This window comes from Meles meles, chromosome 1 (assembly GCF_922984935.1).
Source record: "Meles meles chromosome 1, mMelMel3.1 paternal haplotype, whole genome shotgun sequence".
NCBI lineage: Eukaryota > Metazoa > Chordata > Mammalia > Carnivora > Mustelidae > Meles > Meles meles.
The window spans coordinates 98933537-98939904 of NC_060066.1; the positions used below are offsets into that span (position 1 = coordinate 98933537).

The following is a 6368-nucleotide window of genomic DNA, read 5'->3' on the forward strand; positions in this document are numbered from 1 at the left end:
GTTACCCTATCGCCCTAGTCACTAAGGCTTCAAATCTCTGGCCGTTTAGACAGGGCCTTTGCTTCTTCACAGCCAAATCACCAAGTCACTTAACCTGTCCTTCACCATATGACTTCAATGCTCTCTCTTTTCCAGTCCTCCTGTAGTTCAAATTCTCATTTCCTGTCTATCTGCTCACTTTAGGTCCCTCTTGCCCCCCATCTCCCACCACCCATTCTCTCCCTCCACCCCTCAATTCCACAGCCATTGTCTGGCTCATCTTCTTCATCAGCTCATGGTAACAGCAACAGCTAGCCCTTGTGAACATTTTCTAACTCTTTTGAGTGGTTCTTTATTGTGAAATAGACATACCTTACTTCAGTTAATCCTAACAAAAACACTACGAGGTAGAACTCTTATTCAGATACTCAACTTATAGGAAGAAAATTAAGGTTCACATAGGTTAAGTAACTTGGCCAAGTTCACACAAGCATAGTGGCAATGCTGGAATTCAGAACAGGTTGCCTGCTTTTGGAGCACATGGGCCTGTGTTCCACATAAGAGTGGCCTGGAATCTGGAGTCCTGGTGTAGACTCATAGGTGTGGACCGGCAAGACTCTGATTCCCCCCTTAATGTCACTGTACATTTCCATTTAGTAGGAGGGGGCCCGTGACTTGACATCGTATGTTTACTCTAGTTCCCAGTAACTATGAGAGCCACTGAGTTCTGAAACCCACCCCCTTGTCTGGAACTCTACTGAGCTACCTATTTCTTATTACTTCCATCCTTCCTCCCCACAACACATCTAAAAATTGTCCTTGTTACTGCCCCGGCTGCCGTGGGACCTCAATGGTGTTACCTATCAGGGAAGCCTGTTCCCTAGCAGGGAAGCCTGCTAGCATAACTCACAGAGTCTTGGATCCAAACCTGGATGGAGTTTGTTGTATAACACAATTGGTACTTGACAATGACTATCCTGAGGACCCTGTCACTTTCCAGCTCTGCTTTACCAATTCTGATATTACCCCAACCAGTAGTTAAGATTAGTCAATTATGACATTATCTTTCTCTCTAGTCTTATTCTAGTTGGAATCCACATGATAAGTGGGATTTCCTCAGTAGGCCATGTCTGGTCCAGCCACAGGGACCACTTTGATTTCCCTTCTCCATTCCATTTTCCAGCTCTCCTGGGGGTCTCTGCACATCTCTGCAGCGTCCCACTCTCTCCTGCACAATTACAGCAATGTACTGTTTTCACCAGTTGAATGTGAACAGACCAAGTTTAAGGGTGTGCTTTAGACCTGTGATTTTCAAGCTTGGCTGTGCATCACAATCATCTGAGAAACATTCAAACTGCAGATAATGAGCCTGTGTTGAGGTCCTGCTGAAATTCAAGACTGGCAACCAAGACTTCTTTGACTCCTCAAGACTTGTGCATAATGAACAATAGTTATTCATGATGGTTCTAGTTTCCTTTTTTAAGTCTTCAGGGAAGTCGTAAATTGCATAGGTTATGTAATCCACCTGGCCCAATGCCTGACACATAATAGGTAGTCAGTAAATACTAATTACTTTCCCTCCTCCTTATTTCAGTCATCTCAAATTTTATAGCCTTCATTTGTTTAAATAAACATTTTAAATAGATTTACATTTCCTATATTTCTTCCTGTTCTGTATATTTATGGCTTCTTCAGTCAGCGGTTCTCTGGCTTACTCTTGACCTTCAATTATCCCTTTCAGACTCTTTCTTTGATATTTTAATATTAAACTCATTTGCCAGCCTGCATATTCCTCAGACTTCTATACAATTATATATTCTGCCACCTATATTTTTTCTATTTTTATCCATAATCCTTGCTTCTTTATTTTTTGGTATAATTTTCTTCCAGTAAGTAGTGAACTGGACCTTGAAATCTCAGAGCCTTTGATTTGTTTTGCTTTCACAATATTTTAATTTATTTAAATTACCTTTGTTGAACATTATCAGAAGACCTTAGAACTTCTTAACATTTAAGTTTTCTGCCTGGAACAGCCTCTATAGGTGGAAAAGGTAGATGAGAATTTCAAAGCTGAAAGAGATCTTGGGTTCTATCAGTTCACTTGGTTCATTTTACACAGAAAGAAACAGACACTCTAAGTGAGTTTACCAAAGTTTACATTGCTATCTAGTGGCAGACTTGCTTTCTGGGAGGTTTGGTGGAGGGGAGACTAGCTCAGGTTTAACTGTGACATTTTAAAATTATATACTTGTTTGGATGTCTGCCCACTGCATAAGAAACCCTCTATGATTTCTTAAAATAACAACAACAAGAAGACCAAAAACCAAAAACCACCAAATAATCAGAGGTTTGGGATTTAATAAATTTATTCCTTCAATTACTATTTATAGCACCCATTATTCCTTTGAATTACTAGACAGATCTGGCTGTGGCCAGCAGTTAATTTCCAATCTCCAGTGCTGGAAAGTTCAGGTTTTCCGAGTATCCTGTTTGCAGTGACACTGGTACAGAATTGGTACTTCCCCATGTTGGGGAATTTGTAATGCACGAGGGAAGAAAAGCTTTTTCTTCTTTGAGAAGCAAGAAAACCATTCCCGGATGCCTGGGTGGCTCAGTGTGTTGAGCCTCTGCCTTTGGCTCAGATCATGATCTCAGGGTCCTGGGATTGAGTCCCACATGGGGCTCCCTGCTCAGCGGGGAGCCTGCTTCTCTCTTGGCCTCTGCCTGCAGCTCCCCCTGCTTGTGTGCCCAAGCACAATCTCTCAAATAAATAAATAAATAAATAATCTTTTTTCTTTAAAGTGAGTCTTTTAATGATTGCAATGTACATACATGAACCAATAAAACAATAAATAAAAAGAAAGAAAGAAAAAATCATTTCTCAAAATCTAACAGATCTCTCTATCCTCCTGTTCCATCTCCTCAGGCTGCTCCCCACCCCCAACCCCTGCCCCAGTGAAGCAAGAGAGACCAAAAGTTAACGTGAGTTACAAGTGTTCAGCAACAACTGAGATATTCCTTCATTCCCCACACCCAAAGTAGGTGCTTCACAGGGTAGGGAAGGAAGAATTTCCTCTTCCCCTTAAGGTCCTTTGAGCTGGACTAAGAATCAAATTGACATGAGACATATTAACGGGAGAAAATCAAATTTAATTTCATGTATAAGAGGAATCCACACAGACAAGAAATTCTAAAGATGGGCAAAATGAGGTCTGTACATGACTCTCAACTGAAGAGAAGGGGGTAGGGGTCTGGGACTTCAAAGGAAAGGAATGAAATTCATAGGAAGATGAAAGAATAAATGTAATGTAATAAAAAGGGTAAAAAAAAAATGTTTCCTGGGCTGGGACAAGGGGACAGAGAGGACTTTGATCATATAGGCCTTGTTGGGTTCCTCCTGTGCCTACATAGTTCGTATCACAATGTAGTTACTTATGGTGGTAGTGTTGTGGGATCATGGAACACAATGGTCAAGAAAGGATTCTTGAGATGTTTTACTGTTCAAATTAGTAATGTTACAGAACCTGGACTGGATCCTGGCAGAAGAACCGAGTAGCACTAGGAGACCTTGGAGGATGGGAGGTTTATTTAACACCGGTGGGCCCAGAGGAAGTTCTGAGCCCCGAGCACAAGCAGGGAAGGGGATTTATACCCTTCTACTTCTGCATACTTGATACTTTTGGCATGCGGGGGAAACGGGGTAGGAAAGAAGAACCCGGAAGGTCTTTGAGACAGGGACTGGAATTCCCTTGCTGGTTTGGTCAACCATCTTAGAGTACAGTTTTTCCCTGTCAGTAAGTTTGAGGAGTATGGAGGTGGGGCCTATGGGCAGAAAGAGCAGCATTTTTGCTATGTGAAGACGGTGGTTAAATGCTTAATGCTCAAGGGGGTGGGGACGTGCCAGGACTGTTAGATCATAAATATCTTCTTTGAATTTCTACTCATAAAACTACTCTCATAAGATTTATCTGGGGCTTATCATTCAGTTCAATATTAACTACTAGTGAGATGTACAGGCAGTCATGAGACCCTTTAAGAATGTAGAAACCAGGGTGCCTCGGTGGCTCAGTTGGTTAAGAGACTGCCTTCAGCTCAGGTCATGATCCCGGAGTCTAGGACTGAGTCCTGCATCAGGCTCCCAGCTCCATGGGGAGTCTGTTTCTCCCTCTGACCTTCTCCCCTCTCATGCTTTCTCTCCCTCTCTCTCTCCCTTATATAAATAAATAAAATCTTAAAAAAAATAATAATGTAGCAACCAGTATTTGAGCTTATTATTTTTTTTTTAAAGATTTTATTTATTTATTTTGACAGAGAGAGATCACAAGTAGACAGAGAGGCAGGCAGAGAGAGTGAGAGGATAGCAGGATCCCCGCGGAGCAGAGAGCCCGATGCGGGGCTTGATCCCAGGACCCTGAGACCATGACCTGAGCCTAAGGCAGCGGCTTAAACCACTGAGCCACCCAGGCGCCCCAGTATTTGAGCTTATTGAAGCAAAGCAGGCTATAGGTCAGCCTTCTGGGCTAAAGGTGAATATTTTTATGCTTCTATCCCTCATCAACAGCTCTCTTCATTGAGCAAGCCCTCTGTCTAAATTTTTAGGCAGCTGAGGGGGAAATAACATGTTTTTCATGAGTCTGCTGGGCTTTGATTGTTTTTTAACTCCAAATAATCTTCATGCCAAAGTGGGCCATTTGGGGGCCACCTGCCCTTGGCCCTTACAACAGAAAACAAAAACAAAAACAAAAATAACAAATGTATAAAATGTAACAGACAGAATTACAAAATCCATTCATCCAATGGTTGTGGGGGGTAGGAAAGGGAGGTGAAAGCATAAATGGCAGGGGGAGAAAATGAAGATGTCAAATCAGTCACCGCACAGAGCCGGCAAATATTAGAAAAGGACTGGGGGGAATCTTGGGGCCCTTTCAGGTTAGGGGGTGTTGTTAAGAATCCACATATGGGTGTCAGGAAGATTGTGCCTTGTGCTCCCCAGAGACAAAAGTCCCAATTCCTCAGGGAGAAGGGAATATGCAGAGGGCCCCAGGTGGAGTCTGGTGAGGAGAACTGGGAGAAGAGCTCCCCCAAGGGTCCTTCCAATCCTACCCCTGGCCCCTCTGGACACAGGTAGCAGGTGGTGAGGGTACAGGTGGGCAGCAGCCTACAGTTAACTGGAGACCAATGCGGCGAAGAGAACTGCTTTGAGGAGAATTAATGCTCAGGGCAGACTGCAGGTAGACAGTCTTATGGAAGAGTCTTTGTTTAAAAAGAAAAGGTGCATGGGCTCATTGCCATGCATTTAGTTAATATGAGTAAATAAAGGAGGATAGAGAACAGGAGCCACTGATACTGGATAAGGACTGCATTCCTGTGAGGAGAGCCAAGGCAAATCACATCCAAGCTAGTAAGGCCAGTCACTTTCTGACTGATAGTGGTGGGTGCATTGATTCTTTATTGAACTAGGGATTTCAAAGCAGTTTAGTCAGTAGACAGGGGCATATGCAGAAGACTAACCAGCTGAGCAACAAGATAGGTGGGAAAGAGACTCACAACATTCCCTGGATGAAGAAGAGAGTCAGCAGCAAATCGTTGAAAAGCATATGAGCAGTTGTTTTGTTGATACTAGGGAATGGGGGAGGATCCTCCCTGATACTTCAAATGCCAGATCCACTATATCCTGAATCCAAATGGCACTGACAACTTTGCTAAGCACAGGTAGTGGGGAGTACCCAAGAAACACTGGAAATTTCTATAAGAAAGAATTTCAGCCAAGACCAAACATCTCCAAGTAGCCATGGATCACCCATAACTTGTGCTATTACTGACTGAAGCTCAGGAATAAATGCTTGATGAAACAACTGGAGAACATACCGGACTACTCCACCATTCCAAGCACAGCACTGGAAGATTCCAGTAATAATGCATGGCTCACTCTCCTGCTTCTGCACTATGCCTCCTCTCTCCACTGTGTGGAAACATTACTTGCCTTTCTCCAATACTACTCCTCTCTTTTTTCTTGAAATTGAGCATCTAGCTTTGAGATGGCACAAATATCCCAGACAGAGACTTTGATCCCCTTGGTAAGGTCCTGGAGAAAGGTTTTGATGCTGTCAGCCATCTTTTCATCACCCACACTATCAACTACACAGAAGAGAGACAAGAGGCCCCAACCTCTCATCATGAAGGACATGGTAGCCTTGTCACTGGGGCTCCAGCCACAGCCTGGACCCTCACCTACTGAAAGCTGCTTACTTTCTTCCCACCTAGTTGCTTCTCCTGCATGCGGTTTCCCAGGACCACACTCCTTTTTCCTGATGAATTGTCCTGGGTTTGGTCATTGGACTTTCTTCCTTTTCTATCTATAGTGGTTCTGCTAGTGATCACACAAAGTA

The 6368-nt window shown here is 43.3% G+C and overlaps 1 pseudogene; it reads right to left on the minus strand.

Annotated features, from left to right (window-relative positions):
• Window positions 1–5377: 5377 nt before the first annotated feature.
• LOC123947886 lies at window positions 5378–6127 on the minus strand (annotated as a pseudogene).
• Between the last annotated feature and the right edge of the window lie 241 nt (window positions 6128–6368).